The sequence below is a fragment of the Vicugna pacos genome, chromosome 25 (assembly GCF_048564905.1).
Source record: "Vicugna pacos chromosome 25, VicPac4, whole genome shotgun sequence".
Taxonomy (NCBI): Eukaryota; Metazoa; Chordata; class Mammalia; order Artiodactyla; family Camelidae; genus Vicugna; species Vicugna pacos.
The window spans coordinates 1647756-1664215 of NC_133011.1; the positions used below are offsets into that span (position 1 = coordinate 1647756).

Here is a 16460-nt window from a genome sequence, read left to right on the forward strand (position 1 = left end):
TGGTACATCAGAAACATGTTCTCTACCTCCTTTACACTCAGCTTCCCACTCTACTAAGCAGGGAGATTATCTCAAAAAAAAATCAAGTTACAGTAAGTGATGTGTTTTGATCGAGTATTAACATGACCAAGGAAACTGGGGAGACCACAGTTGACTGAAATCTACCAATAATCTTGTAAACAATAAAACCTACTGCCTCCTACACCTCCCTTTTTATCAAAACAAAACAAAAACCAAAACTCTTACAATACTGCCTTCTTCCCCATTACTTATCCCACCTTCTCTGTATCACCACCTGCAACAGGAAAGGTATTAATGATAACCAAAACAGTCAGAAGATGTAAGAAGGCAGAAGTACAGAAGCCTGGACAATCCACAGATTGCTCTGTTACTGAGACAGAAAGTGTTCGTGCATACGCCACATTTACACTTGCATGAGAGAAGTCCAGATACCTGAAATTGTACAACCGTTTTTGGTAACTTCATTAGAAGATCAAATGCTAAAATTTTCACTTCTTCAAAAGTGCCAGTTAAACATGCCATTAGTGTTTGGAAACGACCAACATCAATATCATGACTTAGCTGATACACTGTTTGGACATGACCTAAAAACAAAATAACAAAAAAACAATTTTAAATGAATGGAAGAAAAAAAAAAGTAAAGTGAACAGAAGGAAATGGAAATCAACATTTGGAAATTGCCAAATTTATAGAAAATGCATATAAGAATTCACACTTCGTGATTTACCCACAATAGTATAAAAATGTTTCCATTAATTTATTTACTAAAATGATAAAATAAGTATTAAAGTTCTCTAAATAGGAAATAAACATTTTTTAAAAATCTGTTAAAACTATTTCATCCTCTTTCAAAAGGTTATATATTATAAGAGAAGATACCTAAGTTATTTTTTAAACAAACAAATATAAACAAGTAAATTTAGAAATACATCTTTTTAAAAAATCTTCATAAGCCTTCTTGACCTACAGTTCAAAGTCCTACTATGTCTTAGGTGAACTGACACAGAACAATCAATACAATACACATTCTAATAGCATTCAGTGGATGTCAATGATATAGAAGGAATCTTTTGGCCATTCAGGCAAAAAGTTCAATTCATCCACAAAGTGGAAAAAAATTAGTCTGGCTTCACTCTTCACCATAGCAATATGTAGTGCTAGGTGATAGTGGAGCAATGCTTACAAAATCCGCAAGGAAAAAAGGGGTGATGAAAAACTGTCTATCAAAATCCATTCCAGTATGAAGTATAACAGCAATATTTTTGAATGTGTACGAAATTAAGAATTACGTTTCCCCAAAAACTCTTCTCAAAGAAAGATGAATTTCAGCCAACCAAGACATGAACAGAAAAACTATCACTAAAGAATAATGGCAGTCACTGAATCCATTTAACTTTTTAAGATTAAGAGTAAACCAGAGGGAATAATCGGTTTCACAGCAAAATGTGAAGAATAGTTAACATTCAACAAATCAACCAACTCCTGGTAATACCTGAAAAAATTCCTAGGCTTAATTTGAGAAATGGTATTTGATATAAATCAGCATGTGAGTTTCTTATTTAATCTTAACTCACAAGTTAGCGCAACCCAGTGAAATTCCTAGGACAAGCAAATGAAGTTTTTGTCACTTCATTCACCCCTCTCCTCAAATCTGCTTCTTCTTTTCCAATTTGGATGCGTCTTATTTCTTTTTCTTACTTAATGGTGCTGGCTAAAATTTCTGGTACAATGGTGAATAGCAGCAGTGAAAATGAGTACCTGTGTCTTAAGGGCGGGGTTTCAATCTTTCACCACTGAATATGGTGTTGGCTGTGGGCTTTTTATGAATGTCCTTTTTTATCATATTGAGGAAGCTCCCTTCTATTCCTAGTTTGCTAAATATTCATGTATCATAAAAGGGTACTGAATTTTGTAAATGCTTTTTCTGCATTGATTGAGATTAACATTTTACCCCCCTTCATTCTAATGTGGTGCATTACAGTCACTATTTTTTTGTTATGTTGAAACACCCCTGCATTCCTGGGATAAATTCCACTTACTTAGTTAAAGTTTATAATATTTTTAATATGCTGCTGGATTTGATTTGCTAGCATTTTGCTGAGAATTTCTGCATCTATATTCATAAAAGACACTGGCTGTAGTTTTCTCCTCTTGTGGTACTTCTGTCTAGCTTTGGTATCAGAGTGATGCTGGCTTTGTAGAATGAGTTAGGAAGAGTTCATTCTTCTTCAATTTTTTTGAATTTTGAGAAGGATTGTGTTAATTCTTTAAATGTTTGGTAGAATGCACCAGGAAAGCCACCCCCATCCCTGTACTTTTCTTTGCTTGAGAGGCTTTTGATTACTGATTCCATCTCTTTATTTGTTATAATATAAGTCTGTTCAAATTTTCCATTTCTCCTTGAGCCAGCAATCTGTATGTTTCTAAGAATTTGTCCATCTCATCCAGGTTAATTTATTGAAAATATATTATAATTGTTCACAGTATTATCCTATAATCCTTTTCATTTCTTTAAGGTCAGCAGAAACGTCTTTACTTTTATTTCTGATTTTAGTTATTTGTGCCTTCTTTTTTTTCATTCTTGGTCAGTATAGCAAAAACTTTCTCAATTTCGTTGATCTTTTAAAAAAATAACTTTTGGTTTCGTTGATTCTGTATTGTTTCTCTATTCTCTATTTCTTTTATCTCTGTTTTAATCTTTATTATTTCCTCCCTTCTGCAGCTTTGGGTTAAGTTTGCTCTTTTTCTAATTTCACGAGGCATAAAGTTAGGTTACTGATTTCAGATCTTTTTTCTTTTTTAATGTAGGCATTCAGTCATAAGTCTCCCTATGAGCACTGCTTTTGCATCATCCCATAAGTTTTGGTAAATTGTATTTTTGTTTTCATTCCTCTCAGAGTATTTGCTAATCTCCCTTGTGATTTTTTTCTTCGATCCATTGGTTGTTTAAGAGCTCTGTTCAAATTGGAAGCCTTCTCTGACACTGCTGTATGAAACAGCTAGAACTCCCAACCTCCCAGGTACCCTGAATTCCCCTGCCCTACTCTTCCTGAAATATTTTTGCATTCTACTAGTATATCCCCATCTGAAATTCTATGCATTCCTTGTTAATTTACTGTCTGTCTCCCTTCACTAAAATCTAAGCTAAAAACGGGAAGCATTCTGTTTTGCACATTGCATATCCTTGACACTAAATATTTGATGAACAAACCATTTTAGTCTAATTGTGGAAGCCCATTTTTCATCATGAATACTGTGACATCTTATTCCAAGTGAGAAAGATGCATGTGGGTTATTCTTCTTGAACTAGGACATACTTGAAGAAAGGCAAAAACCATTATACTAATCCCAAATCACAGTCCTTCTATAAAATAATATAAAAACCCACATTAATATCCTTGAGATAAAGATGAAGAATGAATTTTCATTACCCATCCTGTATTCCACGGTCATGCTTCTTCAGCCTCGTTTACAGTTAATGGGTACAGTATGGCTTTACTCAATTTGCATTACCTCCTGGGTGAATTCATTTTCTGTGTGTGGATGCTGTAACAAATTGCCTTGAATTTGGTGGCTTCAAACTACAGAAATCTATTTTCTCACAGTTGTGGAAGCCAGAAGTCTGAAATCAAGGTGTCTGTAAGGCGATGCTCACTCTCGAGGCTCTAAGAGAGAATTCATTCCTCATCTCTTTCAGCTTCTGGTGGCTGGCATTCCCTGGCTTACAGCCATATCACTCTAATCTCTACCTCCAGCTTCACAATGACTTCTCCTTTTCTATTTGTCACATTTCCCTCTGTCTCTCTCTCATAACAACACCTGCATTTAGGCCTATCCATATAATCCAAGATTATCCCATTTTAAGACCTTTAACTTAGCCATATCTTCAAAGATCTCTTTTCTAAGTAAGGTTCATATTCACAGGTTCTAAGATTTGGTGTGGGTATCTTTCAGAGGTCATTTTTCAGCCTATTACATTTACCTTAATCAGGTGATCAAATTTATCATCATGAATAACAGGACAGACCAACATCATGTATCTCCTGATAGCATGCCCTGAGAAAGTACACTACATCACCTGTGCAGTAGTACTCCTGCCAAAAATGCAAAACCTGAACCAAATTATGAGAAAATAATAAGACAAACCCAAACTGAGATACGTTCTTCCAAAATGTTAATGTCATGAAATATGAAACTTTCCAGATAGAAAAAGATTCAAGAGGCACAACAACAAAATGCAATGTGTGATCTTGGGCTGGTTCCTGGATTGTGGGGAAAAGTTTTTTTGCTATTAAAAAGCCATTTGTTAGTTAAACTGGAATAATTTGAATGTGGACTATATATTAGATAACAGCATTGTAGCAACATGAATTCCTGAATTTGATCATTGTATTATGGTTAGAAAATTAATGAGACAGTGAGGCAAAGCAAATATGGCAAAATAATAACAACTTACAAATCTAGGTAAAGGGTATATGTCTGAACTATTCTTGAAAATTCATTGTTAGTTTCAACTTTTTCAAAACAAAAACTTGAAAAAATGGTTTTCTTCAAGTGAAGCAAACCTGTATTAACCACAAATAACTGTCTCTCCACCAAAAATTATACTTTGTCTAAAAATTTAAACTTAAAAAAAAAAACCCAACTATAGTATAAAGCTCCCTGGCCCTCTGGCCATTCCCTCTAAAAGAGCAGGACATTTTTCTGTCTGTCCACAGTCAAGGAAGATTGAGCACAAACAAAAAAATCCACACTAAAATATATATACACTCATATACAAGCACAAAAATCATTTCTTGTCAAAAAGGAAAATAAAACAATTCAAAAGAGGGAAGTTAAATATTCATCCTCTTGAGTACCCCACAGAGTACCCCGGCTTACAGCCATATCACTCTAATCTCTAATCTCTTGGTGTGATCAAACCAGAATGCCTGGAAATGACATCCTTATATTGTCTTTCCGAAACCAGGTTGAGACTTACGAAACAGATAGCATATAAGGGAAACCACATTTTAACCACAAAGAGTCACTAAGGAATGTTACACATAAGGGAAACTATTAGTGTTTTAATTTTTTAAACATAAAGAACAGACTGGGCATCCTAAAGCAGCAACACACGCATTAGGGGGTGAGGGCAGCAGCTTTTCTCATAGTAAGCATAATCCATGAAACTGTAGTTTTGGGTTGGCAAATAATGATCACTAAGAAGTTTCTCTCCCTTATGTCCCTTACTGGGAAACTGAATAATGTCTACGTAAGAATTATATAGTGAGACTAACACCTCCCATAAGAATCTAAACAAAAGACAACAAACCTGAAACTCAAGGGAAACAAAATGTTGAAAAAGTATGTTTGGCAAGAAAACAAATAGTTTCCCCAAACATTACTGAAAACTTACCTTCTGGTACAGGAAAAACATCAGCTACTGAGCCTAAAATGGTTAAAGCTGAAAATCTAGTTGGGTAGGAAGAGCCAGGAAATAATGCTTCAAAAAGACTGCTGCAAATGGATGACATGAAATTCTAAAAAAAAAAAAAATTTACAGTAAGTATAATTGAGCTAACTCACAACAGGTTTTCGTCAAAGTATCACTCTAAAGAGTGGACTTAGTTTTTCTAATTAAGAGAGAAAAGATTTTTAAAAAAAATACTACTTGTTCACTTTGCTTGACAATTCAGATTGGCACCTTTGACCATGAGTTCATAACTTTAATGAATCGTATCTCTGTAGAGTCAACAAGAAGTATGGAAGAAAACGAAAACATTAATTTTAAAAGCTATGTGAACCCCCATGTTCACTGCAGTATTACTTACAATAGCCAAGATACAGAAACAATCTGAGTGTCCATGGATGGATAAACAGGTAAATAAATAGGTCAGACAGAGTAGGACAAATACTATATGATCTCACTTCTATGCAGAATGAAAAAAAAAATTTTAAAAAAACAAAAACAAGCTCATAAATACAGAGACCAGACTGGTGGTTACTGAGGGGGTGGGGAAGCTGGTGGTTGGCAAAACGGGTGAATAGAGTCAAGAAGTAGAAGTTTCCATTTATAAAATAAAGAGGTCATGGGATATAATGCACAGTATAGTGACTATAGTTAATAACACTGTATTGTATATTGAAAAGCTGTGAAGAAAAAACTTTTTGTAACTTTAGTGACAGATATTGACTAGAATGTATGGTAATCAGGTCCCAATACATACAAATATCAAATCACTGTGCTGTACACTTGAAACTAATATAATATGTCAATTACACCAAATTTTTTAATTAAAAAAAGAAAAACCAAGGAATACAATTCTAGCTATAGTCCAAATCAGAAAAAACTTTTTTTTTTTGCAAAAACATGATCCTTCTGCCCTGACTTGTGTTAAAGCTGTATGAATATTGATTTCCTTCACCAGAAGCATTCAGGCAATTACCTTTTTGTTAAAGTACTACATTCATCTGGCCCAGATAAACTGTAAAATATTGAGGTTAGCCCATTAATGTTATTCTGTATGAGACTTCAAGTTCAGCCCTGGTTCCACAACTCAGGTTACCACAACAGAAGTGTCAAAGCACCAGAAGGAGTATGTAAAACCCAGATTGAAGGGAAAAAACACAGAAACACTATTCACCAAGAGACTTCTATTTATTCCCCTTTAATGTTTATTCATAATTGTCTTAGGTTAAATCTGTGTGTCTAGAAATATACCACCTACCTTATATTGCTCTAAAGAAACAGAAGGGTGCTGTCTGGTTAACTCATTCTCTGGTTCATGTTTGGATTTACTTTGCTCCAGTTTATAAAGTACCTGTGAACTTTCCTGTATCCTACAAAACAACTTTGAGAAAAAGAAAAATGAAGCATATGTGAGCCACATTAACTTTAAACATCAGCTTGAAAGGCAAAGGAAGAACTTTCTAAATTCTTTAGACTAAAACTTCAGGCAAGGGGAATACTGGTTTTTAAACTCTTAATATTTACACAGTAATGCTTCTTTTTGACAGAGAATTAACATTTACATTTTTGAAATCAAAAAACCAAAATATTACTGCAAACCAGAAGACACAGTCATTAAACCACCGTTCTCCCATTTCCCCTGGGTCAGCATGAACCTAAAGGTGATACACTCACTTCTATACTCTACCAACTCTTCACCCCAGAAACATGTGGTGGGGTTAATTAAGTTGAATTATTTAATAATGACTGTTTCTTGGGGCATTTATAAAAATATAAGGGCATTCTTCCTCTTCTTACCAAAGTTTTCTTAAGTTACCTTACACCCTGAAAACTCCAGCACTAGGGTTTTTTTCTTTCAAAAAAAAAGAGCTTAAGGTTGATTTATTACACCAAAATGAAAGGAATTTTCACTTTAGATTTTAATCCCAAATGTACACTTTATGGAATCATAGAACAAACAGTTCACAGAAGGGCCACGAAGAGCCGTGGGCGTCCAATCCCATGACCATTACTCCCCACACTCTGCCAAAACCTGGCCTCGTTTTAAAAAATGATTTCCAGAGCAAAGTTCACCACTTTCCTACACTTTATGATGAGAAATTCTACCTTTTTAAGAAGAGAACAAATCTGTTGCCGCACTCCTGGAGACTGACTGTTAAGGTTGTATGTGATAAAGAACTGAATCCACTGCATTTCTTCTGTGGAAACAATTTCTGTGCTTCGATTACTTTCACAAAGCAAGCCCAATGTATCGATCCGTACCTAAAATACAGCAAGCAATAGAATGGTGCCTTTTCAATGAAATAAGCAAAACCTAAACCACTTGACATGTTTAATTACTTACACAGGCTACCAAAGGGGGAAAAAACCCAGTAAACCTCAGTTTACCCATATGTACCTCAGAAAGCTTCCCTAATCCCAAAGGTCCTTTGGTTATTTCCAACAAAATTATTCTACATAAATGTATAAATTGGGTATTTACAGAAGTCAAAAATCCTGATTCTTATTCCACAGTATGCTCAACTTCACTCTTTTCTTTTTCCTCAGTGACCACTTTGCACCCAGACACCATCATCTCACCCTCCAATTACCATCATGCACATCTAACTGGCCTCTTGGTTTCTTTTTGCTCCCATCTGGCAACTCATCTGTTTCCATTCATGCCACTTCCTGGCTGAAGCAGAGTGTCTCTGGTCTCCACTTAACTGGATAAAATCTGTAGTCTTTAGTCAAGCATTGGAAGTGTCCACAAAATGGACAAAATACTCCACTCCTACCAAACAAGGTCCTCAATCTCCCTTCAGCCCTTGTTTATTTGCATCCTTCCATGCTAAGCAGGTGCCAGAGCTTCCTCTCCTTTGATCACATTTATCACTTTCCTAATCAACCACCACCTACACTCAGATCAATCTCTTCTGAGCCTCCCAAGTTCTTACACATAAAGGTACAGTCGTATCTTTATTGTCTTTTCAGAGTTTCCAGTTGTTTTATGGAGGTTTTCTTATTCCCCCATCTAAACTTTAAGTAGCCTGAGTGTCATGTCTACACTTTTCACTTTCTATGCATTCTTACGGAGCCCCTAAAACAGTGCTGGGCATAACATAGGGGCCTCCATATCACACTGCTAAATGAACAAATGAATCAGGGATCTACTGCATGTATGCATTCCCCATTATTTTGTTTACTTACTTGGCAGTGCTGATGAATTAAGCCTTGCTTTATTCTTTCACTGGACACAAGGTCCCTCCAGGCATCAGTTGCAGACTGAAGATGCCCATGAGCTCTAGCTGTTCGCAGACATGCCATCAGAGCTCCCAGAGACCCTCTGCTATCATAAGACCCTAAGGATGAAAAAGATCACTCCTGTCTCAAAAGCACAATAACAAAGGCCACCACTGTGCTATTTAACAACTACCACATTTTCATGTTTGCAGTTAACATTTTATTTCAAGAAATAAAAATCATGTATTTTCGGCTAAATTCTAACATGAAATAGTACTCCTATTATAAAATCATTATTTCTGAGGATTTAATAGTTCATATGTCAGTAATTTCAGTAAGTACAATCCACTTACTGTTAACTTAAAAAAAATCATAATCTTTGGCTGATATTTTTACCTTTTCCTTGACAGTGAGAAAATAAATCAGGAAGTCAATCAGGAAAAAAATCAGGTGGAGAAATATTTAAAACCATAAAAATAACTAAGATGACTTACAGCTGAAAAACACTTTAGTGACTGAAGACCATTATTTCTCTAAAAATAAACACAGAACCTCTCTGTATATTTTGAAATCACTGTTTCTTCCTAGCAAAGAAGATAAAAGGAGGATCACAAAGAACTTGATGCCTTCAGAGGCCAGATATCAGCCCTTACTAAGGGGACGCGGAGCTCTGACTCACAGACACCGTGATTTAAAAAGAAAGACTGCCTTACTTCAGAACAGATCCATGAGCCCTCACCTTTAGGTGGCTTCTCAAAAAAGCAAGAACAATTGTTGTTAAAAACGATAAACAATGGCTCATTTTTGTATACAAGAATCAAATTTTCCAGCTATCTCATGGTTATTCTCTGAAGGACTGAAAGTTTTTAATTTAAATTTTAGTTGGAAATATCCTTAAAATGTGATGTAAAGTACCATATTCCTGCTTTGCTAAGCAGAATGTAGTAATTTTAAGATTTACATGATGAGTCCGGATCATTATTTTATATATTAATCACTAAATTATGCTTTAATGCAGTGATTCGTTCAGGGTTACCGAGTTTCAGTGGAATGTTTACACCTATTCTAAATGACCAGAGACAGCTGTTTCTTGAGGTGATGCTTCTAAATTTTTTTATCTCTTTCCCAGAGACAAATACTTGCTACTGCCAATTTGCCTGTCTTTAACCTTGTCTAAAACAATTTTTAATTACTGTTTCAATCACTTGAATAAGCAAATTATTTAAAACACACAAACTTTCACTCCAGTTTGACAATTAAATAACAAATAAAAACTTAGTAAAATGAATTAAAACCTAGTAATAAAAGGAACCTCATAATGATAATTGGAATTAATCTTTAGCTTATAGAAATGCCTTCAGCCGAAAATCTCTGTACAGCTAGGTACAGAAACATTTGTTTCAATCCAAAATCTCTATAATTAATATCCTCCCTCACTATTTATGGAAGTGGTAATATTTAAATTCAAATATGGTCAACATCTGCCTAGGTACCCATATTTAAGCATCCTAACTAGAAATTACAACAATAAAAATTCATCTTCTTACCAGTTTTAGCATCAGCAGAAGTCTGAAGAATCTTTACCATGTAGCTTAAGCTGTCAGGGTTGCAATTCAGTAATTTTGGCAAGTAATAATCAATCACGTAAGATTTTTGATCCAGATTTCCTTCACACAGTATAAAAAGGAGAGGAGAAACCCAAGTCTCATGCCACTTATCAATCCAAGTGTTGTCGACAGCCTGGGATTTCAAACGACTCTTATGGTTTTTAAACATAGTTTCCAACAGGTCACTTGCATAAGGTACCAATGACTGATCCCCCATCACCTCTAAGATTTGCGATGGAACAGTTTTAGCTAATGCCAAAATATGTTCAATTCCTATGTACTCTACTAAACAACCAAGGCATGTGTACTTTCCTTTACTATGCCATTCCAATCGCAGAAGACTCTCAGTCAGTTCCAAAATGAAATGATCAGTGGCCAAATCTGACTTTTTTGGCTCTTCTATAGTGAGCTGGTGCATTTGGAGAATATTTCTGAATATGATTTTGGTCTGGTGTCTCAAAGCATCCAATGGATGTTCCCAGTGGGTATAGATATATTCCAAAAGTCTCCTAACTATGCTTGAATTCCCATTCAGACTGTCCTTTAGGCTTGGGGAACTTGATTCAAGGACATGTATGGCAGAATTAGTCCAACACACCAAAATTCTAGACAGAAACATTTCCAGAGTTGACTCCTTGATCCTGAAGAAAAATGAGCCATGTTATTATAAACTGACCAGTAAAAGTAATTTCATTTTATAATCATGTAGACTTTAAACATATAAAACATAAAGAATGATCAGAAAATCAAATCATTATTAAATTTATAACAACACAAAAAAATACAACAAACAAAGCCAAAACAGATCTCAAATTTGTACATGAATCTTTCCATTTAATAAAAATTAATCCAAAAAAGAACACAAGGAAACTTTGGGGGGTGATGGAAATGTTCATTATTTTAATTGTGATGATGGTTTCCCAGGTGTTTTAAAATATACTGAGGGGATAGGACAGGAGAATATTAGAGAGAATGGGGTTTTTTAGGGGGTAATGAAAATATTCTAAAGTTGACTATGGTGATAGTTGCCCAACCCTACAAACATACTAAAAAAAAAATTCAATTACATACTTTAAATAGGTGAATTGTATGGAAATATAAAGTATGTCTCAATAAAGCTGTTATAAAATAAACAATAAAGAAGTTTTTTGAAAAAGAATATAAAAGCAAATATGCGTATGTTCATATATGACTGAAGAATTGTGCTGTATACCAGAAATTGACACACTGTAAACTGACTATACTTCAATAAAAATATATACATACAAAAAAAGGAACTGTACATCATAAATGGATGAATTATATGGTATATGAATTATATCTCAATAAAGCTGTTTTTAAAAAGTAGATCTAAATTACATTGAAATATGCACAATTTACACCAAAAAACCCACAAAGTACAATCCAGTGGAGTTAGAAGACCTTGTTACAGCTCTGGCTTGGGTGCTTGTCCAAAATATACTGTTAGGTAAGCATTTACTTTCCTAAGCTTCACTCTACCCATTCAATAGATTAGACTTCCTATCCTATCTATCAGACAGGTGAGGATCACATCAAATTACCTACCAGAAGTTATTCATAAGAACTAAAGTATTATATGTATAGAAATTTTCATAGGCTTTTTGAAAATGCTTGCATTAGAGACTGAATGTTAAATTAATTTTGAAAATGGTCACTATAGGTTAACCTGCACCAATAGTTTCTCTCTCCCATTATCCCACCTTCTCTTGTTCTACTTTCACATTTACTTCATTCCCTACACATATCTCCCTTTTAATTTAGGATTATCCTGACCACTTTCCATTGAATTTCTAAGTAAGCTGGCTTCACTGCCTTCTTTTAAATGTCTGACAAGCAAAACAAAATATGAGACAGCAGCATCAAAACTCACTGTGAACTCAAGGTGAACAAAACATGCACAGTATCCAAGAGCAGAGCCTCCCGACTGGGGCCCATCCTCCCATCCTGCCAGTCCAACATGGTGAGCGTCCCCTGACACAGGAATAAGAGAGCTGACTGGGAGACATCAGCACAGCAAAGGTTCCCGCAGCAGTCCAAAAGCCACGCGGGGACGCTGGCACAGTCCACTGAACCGAGAAGCAAACTACTAATCTGGAAAAATACAACGAAGCTGATTACAGATAAGGCCTCTGAAAATTTCTAGAGATACTTCAAAATACAAATCCAAAATTCTCTTTTTCCCTGAAACATCCTTGGAAAAATAACTGAATCTAAAGCTGAAAAAGCCGCAAGTGTTAAAATTATTACTACATCAAAACAAAAAAAATTAAATCTAAGCACATGAACCATTTTGCTGGTTTGAATGTTCTGGTAGGGCACAACACATCGCCACCTGCAGGTGGATGAGCTTATTAACTAATGTTTTGTTAGAGGTGATTTGAGAAATAAAAAAATTTAATTTTATCCAATGATAATTACTTTGTGTGATCTTGTACATACCTATTTGGCATAAAGTCATTTTGCTCTTAGTAGAGAACTAAAATAACTCCCTAGATAATACAGCAAGAAAAAAAAACTGCTAGTACTAAACACAAGAATTGTGGCTCAAATTATTAATTCACACTTCCCATAGAGTCAAATTTACTGAACAATTGATTCCAGAGTGATTCCTGTCTAAAGTACAATATTTGAGTTATTTTTAATAAAAACAACATACTTATCAAAAGTTATTACCGTATATATCTACACATTAATCTCTGTACAATTTTAATACTACAAATATCTTTTATGATACTGAGAGATGGAACTGAACAACACTAGAAATAAACAAAGATATACACCAAATAACATTGATAATGATTACCTTTGTGAGATGGATTTATAGGTATTATTGTCTTCTCTCTGCTTTATCTAAATTTTTGAAGCTGTCTCTTATAGTAAGAGAAAAAGGCCATCAGAAAGGTTCTGACTGTGCCAATAAAATTTTTTCTTAAATTCACTTCTTTAAAAACATTTTTAAAACATGTGTCTAATTATCAATAAAGTATAATTCTTAAAAAGAGATGTACTTACCAAATCAGGAATCTTTTCAGGTGGATGAAACATAGCTTTAATAAAAAGAATAACAGCTAATCCAGATGTACTCTGAATTGTTTGTAAGAGGTCATCTATTAGGTAAAAAAGTAGAAAGCATGTATTAAAGGATGATGGATACTGTGGTGCAGCAGACAGAGCAGATGCTGTGAGGTCAGACAGTCCTGAGTGCAATTTCTAGCCTGACAACTTCCTGGGTGAACAGGACTTGGGTAAGTTATTTAACTTCCCAGGGACTCAGCTTTTCTGTAAAATGGGAAAAATATAACACTTAACTGACACAGTTGTAAGGCTGAAATGAATAATGAACATAAAGGCTTTTATAGCTAGCACATTCTCAACAGATGTGATTTCTTCTTTTCTCCACTAACATCCACTCACTCCCAGCATATCTATCAGCAATACCACATGTCCCCTCCCCTCCACTGATGCCTCTGCATTCCAACCCCCACATGCATTACTTTTTCTTCAAGTGATTTCAGGGCATGCATAAAGAGCTTACATCAGTGCTAACCACAAACTTTGCTACTGTCGGCATGGTACCCAATATAACCAAACCACCTTAGCTTACTATATTCTTCTGGTTTTCTGTTAGCCTCTGGTTTGTGAGAAAGTATAGAAAATAATAGGTGAATTATTCAACTTGGGGTAAGAATTATGAACACCTACTAAAAATTTCCTACTAAATATTCATTTCTGCCCTTTATCCCTGTTAACAGAACTGTGACTTTGATTGGGACATTCATATGCCCAGCCACAGGCAGGATACCTGCTTCTTCAATCTTCCTTGCGACTAAAGGTACCATATGAGGATTCAGGCCAATGGGAATGTAAGCAGTAATCCCTTGGCTATTTTTGTTCTTCCTGATTAAAGGTAAAGATGCAACTGGTCTTCCTTCCTGCTCTGAATACAGACATGATGTCTGGAGTTACAGCAGTCATATAACAGCCATGAAACAACAAACATGGGGGTGAAAGCCAACAGCTGAAGATGGTAAAGCAGAAAGGCAGAGATGTTTGGCCCAAACTGCCTACAGTAGTCCTGGAGCACCTGCCTCTGAACTTGTTATGTGGGGAGGCACATTTGCTTACATCCCTGAATTTCAGTTTTCTGTTACTTACAGCTAAACACTTTGATACATGAAGTTTAAAATCTTAGGAAAGAATAGCATTGATTAAGTGCCATCAGCTTCTCAGAAAAGTGATTGCCTCACATTAACATGTCTTCTCTGCATTTCACCAATTAAAGTTTTTCTTTACATTAACAAATTCCTTTTTTAAAAGGAAATATCCTTTAAAAAGATGTCTACATTATGCCTTAATAAAAACCTTTCCTTTTTTATTTTTTTTATTTTATTTGGTTATAGTCAGTTTACAATGTTGTGTCAATTTCCAGTGTAGAGCACAATTTTTCAGTTATACATGAACATACATATATTCATTGTCACATTCTTTTTCACTGTGAGCTACCACAAGATCTTGTATATTATCTCCCTGTGCTATACAGTATAATCTTGTTTATCTATTCTATATACACCTGTCAGTATCTATAAATTTCAAACTTCCAGTCTGTCCCTTCCCACCTCCTTCCCCCTGAAAACCTTTCCTTTTCATGTCTATCTGAGATTCCAGGATGGAAAAAAAAAAGATAAAGAAAAGAAGTATTAATGAGATGATATAGTTAGAACTTCCACTAGTTTCCAGGGTTAAAAACATATCAAAAATGAGATACTATTTTTTTTCCCATTAGCCTAGGAAAACTAAACCAGTTACTGTTCTTTACAAACAAGGGCTCTGGACAGACCCATTAATTTTTTTTAATTAAGTTAATATTCATATACAAATTACCATATAGAATAGGAGGTGAAAAAGTAATATAACTTTTTATGTAGATATTTATATGTTAAGTATCACTTTGTTGTTAATCTTATTATAATATAAAACACAGATACAGAAAACCATCCAAAACAAATGTACAGCTTAATAATTATTAGAAGGTGAACACCCTTGTACCCACTGATGCAAGGCAAGAAACAAAACTTAGCCATCCAGCCCAGAAGGTTCACCCATGTGCCTCATCCCAATCACAGGCCCCGCTCTCTAACCCCGAGTAAACATTATCCTGACTTTCATAGTAATGACTTCCTTATTTTCAAAAAACAGCTTTATTAATCAAATGTGCATCCTAGACACTATAATTAAGTCTTGTCCATTTTTTTTAAATTGATATGTCTTTTAATCTACAGGTGCCCTCCCTGTCTCTTTCTTTTTATTATAATTTTTGTTGAAGAACTCTGGCCTTTTAACCTGTAGTTTCCCACAATCTGGATGTTTGTTTACTCCTAGTGCAGTTCAACAAGTTCTTCTGTCCTCTGTGATTCCTGCAAATTGGCAGGTGACCTACAGATGGATCAGTCTCAGGTTCAATCCCTAAGGAAGACTCTAGGTGGTAAAAGCAAGACTTTAAGTGGTACACGTTGCCTGCCTGTCTGTCTCTGTAATGTCAGCAGTCATTGATGCTTAATGCCCACCTCAAATCACTGGGACTTACAAAATGGTGATCCCTGATTCTATCACTTCGTTTTAACTTCTAAGTTGAAATACTTTTATAAAGACACTCTTCCCAGTAACTACTTGGTTTCCCAGTGGTACAGTTCATAAGGACAGAAGTGACATGAGACATAAGGAGAAATAATGACCAGCCCCACAATGACTGTCATTATCTGAATGTAATACTTGCTGCTAAGGAGATATGCATGGATTACACTAAACTTTCCAGATCTTCCTGCCAAATGTGGAAGTTTTTCAAGAATTTTCTTTTGTTTTATAAAGTCTGTGGCTTTTCAACACTAAGATTGTTAGGTTTTCTTCTTTGTATACAACATATACATGAACACATGCACAGATATATTTAGAAAAATCCTCCAACATTATCCCTCGATGAATTGGTGTTATTTGAAAGATAAAGCATGAAAACCTTGTAATCCAGGAACTTTCTCCACTTTAAAGGGCTAGGGGAGGGGAAGTTTTACATCTCACTTTTAATTATCAAATATTTCATACCATTAGTATCAAAAACTGATTGACAATTATAATCATCATTT

The 16460-nt window shown here is 35.0% G+C and overlaps 1 pseudogene; it reads right to left on the reverse strand.

Moving 5' to 3' along the window:
- The window catches only part of LOC140689140 (tRNA (32-2'-O)-methyltransferase regulator THADA-like), a 126166-nt pseudogene that overhangs the window by 97676 nt on the left and 12030 nt on the right, over positions 1 to 16460 (reverse strand).